Source organism: Thermobia domestica, chromosome 1 (genome assembly GCF_964235325.1).
Source record: "Thermobia domestica chromosome 1, izTheDome1.hap1.1, whole genome shotgun sequence".
Lineage (NCBI taxonomy): Eukaryota > Metazoa > Arthropoda > Insecta > Zygentoma > Lepismatidae > Thermobia > Thermobia domestica.
This window is the reverse complement of record NC_137454.1, coordinates 91797332-91811573: the sequence shown is the minus strand read 5'-3', so window position 1 is coordinate 91811573 and position 14242 is coordinate 91797332. Positions and strand designations below refer to the sequence as shown.

Genomic DNA, 14242 nt, shown 5'->3' with positions numbered 1-14242 from the left:
CTTTAGTTAGTAGGGGCAGAAAGTGACTGTGAAAGTGCATTTGAGATTGAAGGCATGTAAGAGCTCGAGGAAGATTTTGATGGAGAAAAAGTTGAGTGAAGTGATACCGAAGATGTACGAGCAATATACAGGATGAAAAAGAATAAGAAAACATACCAGTACAAGCCAGTATTGAAGTCATGGACCTTGCTGCAGCACCTACTCTCGATACTCGTGCGTTTTATATCGGTAGAGAGACCATAGAACCTTCTCCCTGCTATGTAGATCACATAATGCCAAGAAACCCACGAACCCGCAATTTCAATATAATACCAGCTTTTCATAGGCTTGGCCCACAAGGAATCTTTTTATGCCTAATTGATGGTGAATTGAGGAAAAACGAAGCTGGTGTTAATGCTCTTAATACATTTAGAGCAAATAAGAATAATGAAAGTGTCAGACGAAAGAATTTCCCCCATGATCTAGGTTTTGATCTAGATTTATAAAAGCAGCAATAAGCCAACGTTTGGCCGTGGAATCCCCGCCAAACGAGCTTCGACGTAGAGGAAGACTTCTGATTGGCTTCAATGAAGGTGTTCTATTACCACAAGACGGAGATTCTGGGTTTGGAAAATGCGTCCTTTGTTACCATTCTCGCAACAAGTCAACAAGTAAAAATTTTTGGAAAATGCCAGAGATTTGTGTGCCCAGACCAGCAGAAAATCGCGTGTGACGATTGCTTGGAGTCAAAAAGAGTACATCATATCATTCTACCTGTACGATGTATAATAAAAAATATTTATGCTGTTATATGAACACTTATACCGAAACACTTGCTCGATTTTCAGTTCAACATTGTCATATATTAAATACGATGTACCAAATGTTTATTTCTGTCAATGTTCTTGTATTAATCAAGCAAAATAATTTTAAATTATTTTAAAACGTGTATAATACTATAACTAACATACCCAAGATCGAATATCGCTGAAAATCATATCGCTATAGAAAAATACTGATGTTCTACAATAGTAGAACGCGCGACCACTCACGTAAAGGTGGAGGGCGCGACCAACGCAGTGTTAAACAATAAGCCTGTCTCATATAGCCTGGCTAATGATACAAAACTGTAATCAATCTAACTAAGTGAACAAATTTTATGCGATTCGAACAAACTTGGATTACAGGGTAAATTTAGTTTCAACTTAGATTTTATTTTAAATATTTTTAAGATATGGATCGTTCAAAGCACAAGGGATCCAAGTCCATTTTCAGAAAGGTTCACTTTTGCTCTGCAAACGTATTATCTTCGTAGCCAAGAGTCCGAAATAAGTAAAACAAAAACCACTTGAAAGGGTGTGGACTAGAGCTTCATAGGACAACCGTCAGACAAGAGCATTGATGGAACGGGGGAACAGGATTGCTAATTTCCCGCTCCTTGATTATAAATTTAAAATATTAACACTATATTGTGTATGCTGCAGCGTGGGAATGATTAAAAAGTCAAGATCCAAATGCCACAGTCAATGATGCATAATTAGATAAATAAATACAGAGTGTGTCAAAAAAATCACCGACGGAAAACGACATACTTTCGCAACCACCAATCCGAAATGAAAGAAAGAAAAACTATATGACAAGGATTAATCTGGAGATTTATATGACTACCACTAGAGAGGCGTCCGTTTAGAGGTCAAAAAATTGAAATACGCCAAGATAGCCCTCCAAATGTCATCCCCTCTTTCTCCAAAAATATCAGGGTACAAACTTTTTCAGTACAAACGGTACAAACGATTTGCTTTCGAATGGTGTATTTCAATTTTTGTGCTGTGATACGGGGCAAGGGCTATCTTGGCGCCAAGATAGTTACTCCGGTTAACCTCTTACGTAACCCTATAAGGAAAATGGTACAAACGGTACAAACGTAGTACAAACGAATGACCTAGTCATTGTTGCAATTTTCTAAAGTCAGGGGGCTATCTTGGCGTACATAGGGAAAGTATGTTTCGTTACTTTTGGTTATGTGAATTTTCTCTCATAAAACTCTAGTCGCAACCGCATTCATGTTGATAATAATACAACAGTTTTTATACAAGCTATATGTGAAAAACTGAAATATCAAGCTGTGCTTCGCAGCCGTTTTTGTCCAAAACACTTTGAGTATAAAATGAAACAGTATTATAGCGTAACCTATTTATAATAAAGAAAATCACACGCGCTTGAGTTTCAGTTTAAACAAATTAACAGTTTTATTATTATTATTTTAGAAACTCTTTGTGATGGAAGTGATTCCTTGAAACGATTTAGTGAAAATGAGTCTGGTTTTAAATTACGAGTGATTCTGTCATGGTTATGTATTTTTTAAAATTTAAAACATATAGAAACTACTAACTTAAATGGGAGCCACTGTGGCATCAAACGGAATGATCCTTCATTTATTTCTCTCCCAAACCTCCTCCGGGGTTAATATGACCTCTGTAAAATGAATGTCATAGGGAAACATCTGAAGTATAGGTTACTGAAGAGTTGTACAGATTATATTATCCATGTTCTTTACAACTCAAGAAATCTTTATCTCTACATCAAATGTGGATACATCGACCAAGCCGGTATTTACACATGGGTCTCAAGACTCAGGGCGACAATTTTCAAGGGGCGCGCATGAAAAAGTTGAAATTGAAGTATGATAGGCATATAACACGAAACAAGAAAGCTGTTCATGAAAGAGAAACTTATGGGAGATCTATATTGAAAACAATGTTTCGTACCACAGTGTAACCGATTTTCTCGTTGCGATGCTTTCGAAACATGAAGGAGTTTAGGTTATTGCTTATTAGTTGATTTGGGTTTTGTGTCTTTTCAGCAGCAATTCTATGTGAGACATGTACTTTCATCCTAATATGGGAACTAAACCACATTATCTCCCACTGGGAGCTATTACTTATCTGTTGCCAGTGTAAAACTATAATATTTTATCTCCTGCCAAGTTACTTGTTTTCTCTTACACCCAACACATAAAAAATACTGAGGGAATTTCCTTGTGTCCAGAGATGGAGTAACTTGTTTAATGATTAAAAGCGGCAAAAATATTAAATACGATCCAGCTTTCGACTTATCCCAAATAAAGGATACTTTTCTTTTTACCTTTAGAAGTGCAAATGACTAATTTACTTTTTAACAACTAGCAGAAAAGATTAAGTATTCTTTTATGTATACATGATTATATTGCAACATGTAATGAGAATCGAAATACAAGTTCCATTAAATTTAAGAATTTGCCATCCTATGATTGGTTTCTACAATTATCAAACTTTACTTCTTTCGTTAAATTGCTTTCTCTTTATTCCAAATTCCCATCAGCAAACCGTTCGTATTTAATTTAAGCGCATAGTGTAAATACTAAATTGCTTTCAAATACACAGATAAAGTATATTGTTGTAGGAATCTGAATTAGAACATGATAATAAAAAAATACAAGAAATATCGTATGTAAATATGTATTTTTATCCAAGACCCAAATATTGCTTTCAAGATTTTCTACTAGACTAAAAGCAGTAATGGCAAATACATTTGAAAAATGCATTTATTGGTGGTTACTATAATACAATCAACGAACTGTGAAAGAAATAAAATTAACTTGATTGTAACATACAATTACTGCTAATGCATGTTGTATTATTTCACCAAGATACATATATATGAAAGCTAGTTCGATGGATATTATGTTCCTTAAGTGGTAATGTTGTGTGGCATTATGATCTAATGGAAATCTAGATCAATACACTGTTATACAGTATTTGAATTGACCAACTCTTTCCGTTTATTGCTATCCAAATAGTAAGTAGGTCGTATGTCACAAAATGGGATCTCTATGTAATGTGTAAATGTAACTTACTTTATCTGCTTGAAATTTGAATGACTACTTCAAACTTGAATAAGCAATGGGTAAATAAATACTACTCTTCCAAAACTTATTTAGAAAATAGTCTACAATTTGTAAAATAAGTGAGTACTGAAGATCTCAGTTATGGGTAAACGTTCAATTTGTCCGCCTCTTCATATTGATGAGAAATTTGAGAACATAGAGTAAAATCACGACATTTGATGTTACACTCTGCTCATGTGTTCTGATTTTGCTTTTGCTAGTCTTGGCTTTTCCCACAAAACAGTCATTTAAATTTTTGCACTTATGGACGATGTTATCACACTTTTACCGTGCTGCATGCCAGAGGCTGGAGAGAAATAAATAGGGTGGAGCCTCTAAGCTCAGTGCTCACACGGGCTTATCACGATGGAGGTCGGCGAGGTTCTGCTTCTCACAGATAAAAGAAAACTCTGACGCAAAGACGAGTGGAATTTCGCAGTAGATTTTCGAAACATTTTCGATGTTCATAAATTAATTACAATGAAGGAAGAAATAAAATACTTTCTTCACTGGCTTTACAATTTCATAATTTATTAGCACTAGATCAGCATGCTTATGTAACTTTTGAGAAACGAATGAATAATCTTGAACTACATTTTAAAGTGATTGACTTGTGAAATGTTACTATGAAAGTAAGCAAGCAAATCCATAGACAAATGTGTGTGTTCTAGTTCAAATAAATAATTATAAAATCCCAATAAGTATAGAATAGTAAGTTGTTAAGTCATATAGTGCAGATTTAAGGCAGGAAACGCTCAAAGTTTAGTTCAGTAAATCTGGTTCAGGCTACACTTGCGGAAGTTCACACATATACTGGACATCCCTCTTGGATGTATGGTTAGCAAGCGCGATTTCGGCATGGGTTACAAATGATCGGTTCCCGTTAGAAGCGCATGTGATGCAGAAACAGTCAGTCTAAGCCTTAACCTGGAAAAGAATAATCGAATTAGTTACTCGTTAGTTTTAGAAACAATCCAAGTCAAACGCATACTTGAATATCACTGGAAATACATGGAAATATTAACCTGTCCTTGTTTTACAAGTTAATAAGTATTATAAATATCTGAAAAATGAAGCTAATCAACTTTATCTCATTACTTAGTTGTTTTTTTTTATCTGTTACAAATTACAATGTTGTTAAGTATGAATATTGACACTGTTATTAAGTATGAATGTTGATGTATACGTAACCTAATAATATTTATAGAATAGATTGAGAAATTCAAACAAACAAACAAACAAACAAAAAAAGATAGAATGATCGATGTTGGCAGCGTAAAGTGTTTTCACTTTCTAAATATTTAGAATTATTTGTACTGAGTGAAGTATTTAAATTAAGTTCAGCAATTTTGTATGTACGACATGTACTAAACATTTTGTGCAATGACAAATACGTTGTTATTTTCCTGTAATGTTTGTGCCTCACATCACAATCTAACGAATGCTGTCAAACTTACAAACCACCTGACGGCCTACAGACCGTGAGTGTTGGCGTGGTATTGTAATGGGAAAGTGCAGCCAGTTTCGCCACCACTGCCGATGTGATTTTCTTCTTGTGTATCTCTGGATATGCCACTGAATTATAATAAGAAAGTAATAAATCTTTCTAATAGATGGTCCAGAGTTCAGCCCCCAATGAGAGAGCTTTACAACGAAATTTTAATTCATTTTAAAACGAACCTTTATGGATAGTGCGAAATGAATCTAACAGTAATGGCTGTCTCCCTGTTGCTCAACACACCACCAGTACCACAGAAAACATTCGTTACATTCCCATCTGCGCATAATGAATTATTGAACTTAATTTAAATATTTTACTCGGCACAAAAATGTAAGGTATTAAAGAATTGGAAAACATTTTAGTGCAGCAATTTTAGGTCAAAATTAGGGGTTTATATAAAAAATCATTCAAGCAACGAACTTTGCACAGTTGTAATGCTTGACCTCCTTATTAATATACTAAAAGTCCCTTAAGCTTCGGCCGCCATATTGGAAAATGGTCACCGATTTTCCGTTTTTCGTCGATAACTCCACAATGAGAAGATATAGCGTAAACTATAAACAGTGATGATATATAGAGAATAAATCGACACACATTTTGGTGTATAAGACATCTCTATATCTTTATTCGTGCAGGAGATATGAAGATTTAAGTTAAGGGAACTTTATTATTTTGTGCAGATACTACGATTTCTCGAATTGCAGAATTCGAACACTACACATTGCTTACTTGCTCAAATTGTGAATTAAAATAAAGAGGATAAAAATACAGATTTTGGTATATAATATGTTTATGTATCTCTATCAGTGGCTTGTAAATCACACAGTAATAACATTTGTAAATCAAGTGGAGATCTGTAAAGTTAACAATAAATGTTATTACTTAGTAGTAGGCATAAACGTCTATTGAGTATAGTTTATTTTTCTTAACAAATCTCTAACTTTGATTTAATATTGCTGGGGTGATTACATTGTTTTCAAAAGTGCCACTACATTTTTATATGTAAGGATGCTACAATACATTAGAACACAAAACTTTATATTGAAAATTATTATTTAAAAATGTTCTAAAGTTTGTTCTTTTGAATATGTAAGTTAAATATTAAATGCATATAATTCATCCTCATTTTATTGTGAAGTAGGAACATCTAGGTAGTTATCATACGAAACATCCTGGCAATAACGGCACATGGGCGAACAAGGTAGCGAAGCGTTGAGATAAACACAATTATTCTTACAATTACCTTTACACTCACAAGATATTATGTTCAATAACTCAGAGGTAGCAGGTTCCAGAACTGAGCGAACTGGCATCAATGTGTTGTTAGATTGTGTCCATCCCCAATTTGTAGGCTGTAATGAATTTCCCTTCCACTCTTGCACTTGATATATATACGGGGAAAATGTTGCTTTGCGGCTGCACTTGTTGGGAGATAAAATGTGGAACTTAGTGTTTGTTTAATGATGAGAAAATTGCACTCATAATAACGATGCTCATCAATGCTGTAGATTCTCTTGACACCATAGAGTTAAAGCAGAAATCCTTCTCATCAGTCTCGGCCATTGTTTCTTTGGTAGGCAATGGATCATTGAACACTAAAACTGATATCCTCAAATCTTTATCTTTCTGGATAATAAGCATGACTTGAAGTTTACTCTTTCAATACGAAAATGAAAATGAAATGAAATCTTTAAGCTTTTCGCCCAGCGATTATCCCGGTTACGCTAAAGGACACGAACCCCGAGAAAACTCACGTACTCGATGTTTGATCCACCACAAAGCTCACTTGGCGCGAGCGGGAATCCCATGCACCTCATTCATCAGACGTGAACGGTGTACAATTGAGCCACCGTGGACTTCCTTTCAATATATAGCCGAGATTGTATCACGACCTGTTGATGCATGCAAAAACTACATTACATGACATACACCCCCCAAGTAGTAACTGTTACTGATAAATATTAAATATAGTTGTGTGTTTCTCCAGGAGGCAGGCCTTAGAAACAACAAATCACACTTTTCCTTTGTTAATGCTGTTAACAGAATCAAAATATCAGCGTCCTGACCGATACCAACAACTGGCACTTGACATTTTGAATTTTCAGTGCTACACTAACTATTGAAATATCAGCATTAACTTCTGCTTGGCAAACCTTAACATTGGACTTCAAACAACTACCAAGCTACACAAAGCTACCAAGGCATTAATTAACGCAACTTTATTGTTGCTATTACCTAAAAAGTCAGATTGAATTTTCCTGAAAATGAATTGTTGCGTTGTGTGTAGTGTTCTCTGTTCCTCGAATAAATTAGTAGTAGGCTGTTCAGGATATCCATCAAAAACAACGATGCAATTTTCACCGTAATGGGATACTATGTACGACATATAGTAGTCAAGAATATTTTGCTGGTCTTGAAAATACAATTGAATGCAGAATGTGTCCTCCATCTAAAACATGAACAGCATTCGTTGATACTTTGAAGTTGTTTTAAAAGCTCATTCACATTTAAAACCTGAAACTAAAGATTACTTGATGCCTTTTCTCATTGAGATATAATTAAATAATGGTGGTGGTTTCGAAAAAAAAGTCATATCGGAAGTAATCTTTCAATTGACAGGTGTTTTACGACATACTACATTAAATCAATAACTACAGTATTGTCTTGGATTTTTATTCTTGCATTCATTGAAGCCAGAGGGGTAATTTTGTTGTTTCGTTTAAATTTGAGTACTGCAATCATTTCAGTGCACATTAAAGTAAGTATGAAATCTGTAGTGATCGAGTTCTGCCAGAGAAATCGTACTATCTACACTAAATAACAAAGTTGCCATAACTTAAAATTTCATATCTTCTGAAAGTATAAAAGTAGGGAAATGTTTTACACACCAAAATGTGTATATTTTTATTCTCTACATATCATCACTGCTTATAGTTTACTCTATATCTGCTCATTGTGGAGTTATCAGTGAAAAAACAGAAAATCAACGGTCATTTTCCAATATGGCGGACGAAGCTCAAGATCAATCTTAGGGGACTGTTAGTATGTTGACAAGGAGGTCAAGTACTACAATTCTTCAAAGTTCCTTTCTTGTATTATTATTATTATTATTATTATTATTATTATTATTATTATTATTATTATTATTATTATTATTATTATTATTATTATTATTATTTTGCAAAATTCCTGCACTATTTGATTTTGCCAACATTGCTCAGCGTAGCCTACGTTTTTCTTTCGTTTCAATTTTTTAATCGATTTTCTAAAAATTGTTCGTTTACATATTCATTAATATACATACCTATTAACAATGTAATGTAAAACGGATGAAAACTAAGTAATGAAGAAAATCAAACTACCTTGTACTAACGAGTTTGTATAATATGTATTAAATTGTTAGATATTTATACGATAATGCTTCCATGTATTCTTTCAAATTCAATTTATTAACTTCTTTCAGTACGTTTTCATTTTCCTTTTAACATCAAAGTTCCGTAGTCTTAAGCACACATTCACAGTGAACTGATGGGACGTTTAACTCAAAGGAAGTAGAGTTTACCTTATTTGATATGGTAGTATTTTATTTGACATTTGTATTTAATTGAGTTTCAGCACAGTGGCGAATACAATCTAATATGGATCTTTGGCTCCCCTCTGAGTTTCCGTGTCTCCTTAAAATAAAAATGAATAAAAACAGCGCATCCTTCTAAGGGTTTTTTTCTTACACATAATGATACTTAGACATCTTGAATTTTTAAAACAATCTTCCTCAATTTACAAATCTCTCTCTCTCTCTCCTCAATTAACATTCTCCCAGGAATCTAGTTTAAATCAGAATATGAATTAGTTTAGTTTATAAAATACTAGCAGAAAACCCCGTTCGTGACGTTGAGGATTGGGATAACGTTTAATATTTATTACATTTATATCCTCACGTGAGTGGTTGTTCGGCATACTTCGTACACGATCAGAAACTTTAGACAGGATGAGCGTTTGAAGATGACCACTCAGCGTGGACTCGACTTGCGCTTCGCTTGCGTAAACTCGACTACAAAGAGGTACGGTGCTTTAGTGGTAGAGCGCATATTTATGGTTCATGGGGTTCCTGATTCGATCCCCAGCAAAGTTAGTTTGTGGTAGACAACATTGTGTTCGTTGGTTTTCTCGAGGTACTCCCGTTTCTCCCCCATTCTCATTCCACCATTTCTTTCATCATCTTTCACTTACCTTAACCATCCGTCTTCCTTAGCCTGGATGGCATAATTGTAGGACGTTTAGTCATTTTTCCATGATTTAATTACGGCTAAGATCAGTTTATTTTTTATTTATTTGAAGATCGAACTTTAATCTCTTAAGTTACTTTATGTTTTCGTAACGTTTTCTTCGCCACTATTATCTACTTGTTATATAATACTAAAATAATATATAGTTGTAACAAACAACGATAACATATCATCAGCTGCAATATAGGTTAAAGTGTCACCCAGACACAGCATGGAAAGACAAATGATTTCATATTTAAGGAAATATCGACAAATTCCCAGTAGAATACACAATTCTTAATGATTACTGATATTCTTCTATAGCTGGTTGTTATGGCAAAAAAAGAAAAAAGAAATATGATAAAATCGAAATCCAATATATCAGTCATGGTATTCAATTTACTAAAACTGCCCTGGAGTATGTTTTGTGCCAGAGTAAGTTTAGTTTTGCATGTGATAAATTTACTCTTAAAGTATTATCAACACCGACATTGTCTTGTGTTCACACGATGTGTAGTCCCATAATTAAACTGCTATTTAACAATGACAATATGTACTGCCTTATACTTTAAGACAAAGTATTAGTAGGCAAAAACTTGATCACAAAGAAAGTCATTTGAAGAAAGCATTTAATAACCAGTTTATACGTTATATCTATCCTTTGTAGTGAGGTATCATTTGTGAGATTAATAAGTTTTACATTAGGTTCTCGTTATACTTTGATAAATAAACCCTCTCAGCTTAGTAGAAAGTTTAACTATTGTCATTATCCTTTAACTCTTCAAATACCGTATGTTTTTACAAATACCGGTCTCTTCAAAACCGTGAGGTAAGCAGCGTTTACTTAGTTGGATTTCATATAATGTGAAGCAAATATTTTGTTATAAGTATTTATATCGAAAATTGCAAGATGAAAAATTGTCTATTCCAATATAATCCTGATGTGGTTAAAGACCAGTTTTTTGAGTGGTCATCATATTTAATAGTATATTTTTATTCTTTCGTTAGTATTATCAATCAAATCACAACGTAGGGAATGCATTCATTCATCATTTTAGCAGATAATAAAAGAGAACATCGGTCGGATGTTAGCGACTGTTTGTAAGTTCCAAAAACGTTTGTAATAGCTAATATTTACAATTAATTTCAAAGGAAAAAAAGAAACAATACAGTTCTGTGGTCTCAAGCAACCACTATCCAATCTCACAGTACAAAATGTCTGCACTCTGTAAATGTGCAACGTAGTAAGAAATACACATAAATGAAGTAACGGTCCTCCAATTAGCAATCAGCTCCCGAAATAGCTGTTAGTGTCCAATGTTGCTGCAAACTCCGTCCACAGAGAGCAGGGACTCTTAAACTGAATCGTCTGCTCCAGATTGTATTCATTGCTTCCAATGCTCCTTAACCAGATATTAGTAAAACCGAGGGATTATCTCATTGCTGGTGGTGTTGCCAACGAGACTAGAAGAGGAATAAAGTTTTTTCCTCTTGCCTCGTATACATTGTAAGAGTCCCGTGTCGTCTAGTTCTCAAATAATTCTTCCTCGTCTCATCTCAAACTTAGAAATAGACTTCTGGTCTTATAGGTAATACTAGCCACTGTTAGTTCACTTGCGTGCATTCAAAAACTCTCAAGCATCACGCCCTTTTGTTATTCTTCACTTTACCATGCAAATTATCCTCTTTATCTTCATTTGTAAATGTCTTCCCCTCATCAGTATTATCTTTCACCATACATCAGGCCTGCCCATGAATTGGCTCCCGGAGCCGAAGCGTGAGCGACAACGAGCGAAGATAAGAACAGGTGAGCACAGGTGTTGGTAGCTCCGCCCCTTCCACTGCATCCGATAAGTGTTGCCAACCACACATGATGGTAAAAAACCTACGGCCAAGCCTGGTCACAAATTTGCACGATGTTGAAGCATTGAGCAGACGCAAGCGTGAAATGTGCAGGTGTGCTCTCCCCCTCCCCATTTCGAAAGCAGTGACGCGAAAACACTGCAGGAAATAAAATTGGTACGTTTTTTGATCTAGGAAGACGCATGATAGAGGTTACAGTTAGCGTTGAAGTAACTAACAAATGAAAAAGAAAGAAAGAAAGAAAGAAACGAATATTAAACATGTCAGCTTACAGACGTAAAAACGACTGCAAAAATCGGAAACGAATTGTTTCAGGCCTTTTTTTTAGCTTGCTTATACAATTCGTGACATTGCATTACATTATCACTCGGTCTGTAACTTGTCACTCGCTTCACGTTTGCTAAGTTGTGAACGCCTTTCGTTGCTAGATTGATAGCAGAACGACGGGAGGTTGAAAATAATAATAATAATAATAATAATAATAATAATAATAATAATAATAATAATAATAATAATAATAATAATAATAATAATAATAATAATAATAATAATGCGTATTATTATTATTATTATTATTATTATTATTATTATTATTATTATTATTATTATTATTATTATTATTATTATTATTATTAATAATAGTAGTAGTAGTAGTATTCGGACCAAAGACGGATGAAAATGGGGATTTGAGGAAATTCATAACGAGGAATTGCATAGTTTATACCGCTCACTTAACATTGTTAGGGTCATTAAGTGTAGAAGGCTCAGGTGGCCATTCCGTGTAGCCAGAATGGAAGAAATTAGAAATGCTTTCATAATTTTAACTGAAAACCCAATTGGAAGAAGACCACTAGGAAGACCTAGACGTAGATGGGAAGACAATATTAAGATGGATCTTTCAGAAATAAGAGTACAGAGTAGAAACTGGATCCAGTTGGCTAAGGACAGAAGTTAGTGGAAATATGTTGTAACCGCCGCATTGAACCTTCGGGTTTCATAGGCCATAGAGTTAGTTAGATATTATTATCTAAAAGAAATGTTCAAATGTTGTTAAGAGACAATTACACAGAAGAACTGAGTTCCGACCAAACACTAATTTGCCGGAAGGAAATCCCAGTGCAGTTCAGCCCACTTTAAGCGTTATCCGTGCAATCCACGTTTCATGTTCAAGACATTGGGAATAATTGTTCGTATCATTCAGTTGGAACGTTCCCTTCCAAGTTTACGCTTTTACAGTAGGCCTACAACATCGTGACTTTCAAAACCAGTCAGTAACTATCGAAGAAAGACAAGCATGTAGCTTCAGTCGTTGATATGATTTAACATTCTTTTTCACTTTTAACAAGCCACCGGCAAGCAACCAGCCAGGGACAATATATTTTTCCTTATTAAAAAGACACTCCTTGTTAAAAAAAAAAAACTAATGGTACCCACTAATGGTCACTCTTAAAAATGGAAAATCTCTTTGGCTCTCTTAATATTTTGTTTGATTCTTTGCGATCAAAGTAACATTAAAAGTGGAAAAAATGAAATGAAATCTTTGGGTTTTACGTCCCACGGTTATACCGGTTAGGCTAAAGGAGACGGTGATGATGAGTAATGAATGAAATGATAGAATGAAGAAAGTGGGAGGAAATGGGAAAACCCCGAGAAAACCCACGCATACGGTGTTTGTCCACCGCAAAGTTCACTTGGCGGGGGCTGGGATCGAACCCGGGACCCCAAGCACCAGATGTGAACGTTCTACCACTGAGCCACCGCGGCCCCACTTTAAAAGTGGAGTAAGAAATACTATTCTTCCTATTGATAGTGTAATAGTGGCTTCTAATCTCCACAACCAACCCCTTGCTAAGCCTATTCGTACACACATACATGCATAAGCTAATTTTCTGGAGATAATACTTAGATAATTACAAACAAGTGCTACAGTATTTTTTTTTCGTATCAACAGATTATCTCTTTTCCTAAAAAGCGAAACAACATACCCACACTCGGATTAAGAACTTGATAATATATATATATTGAAAACTGGTTTTCCATTGGGCAAACTGGCAAATTTTTATAAATGTAAGCGATGGTTTGGTTCCACCACATCCTTCTTTAACAAAAGGAAAGAAAAAAGAAGAAAAGGAACGTACATAGTTTATCATTTGATTGCTGTTACCAGTTTGTGTTGTCTATAGTTAACGGTTACCACATTGTAAAAAACACTATACACTAAATGGCAATCAGTTACCATACATACTTTTTTTTTTATTTGGTAAGCTAGTGATTACCGCCAAGGTTGACAACACTTCCGCTCCTCTAAGGACAAAACCCGAAGATTCACGAAGCACGAACAATGGTATTTGCTCGTAGAATGCTCGTGAGCGTTCACGAGGAGATTTTCCACTATCTGCTCACCGTGGCCAGGGCTGCCATACATACTATTAAATAAACATTAAGACATTTTATTCTCAAATGCTGTTCACTCCATTGTCTCTTATTAAATATTGTCCTCATTTTTAAATATTTTCCGTAAAACTGGCTTATTAGTTTTCCATAAGAGACACTATTTTCTTCCTCTATTCTGTATATTCATATTTCAAATACCTTCAGTCGTTTCTTATACATTCTTCGAAATATCCAAGTTTCTGCTATGGATCCCTGGTTCATCCCCTGACCAGGAGACTTTATAGTGTACAACACCATGTCCGTGAGTTTTCTCGA

At 34.7% G+C, this 14242-nt stretch overlaps 1 protein-coding gene across 1 annotated transcript in view; it reads right to left on the bottom strand.

Annotated features, from left to right (window-relative positions):
- Positions 1-4643: 4643 nt before the first annotated feature.
- LOC145666285 (WAP four-disulfide core domain protein 18-like) overlaps positions 4644-14242 on the bottom strand; it is a 151446-nt gene continuing 141847 nt past the window's right edge. The window contains exon 4 of the mRNA XM_081733363.1: positions 4644-4831. The gene's annotated coding sequence lies outside the window, so the exon portion shown is untranslated. The remainder of the gene's footprint in view (positions 4832-14242) is intronic.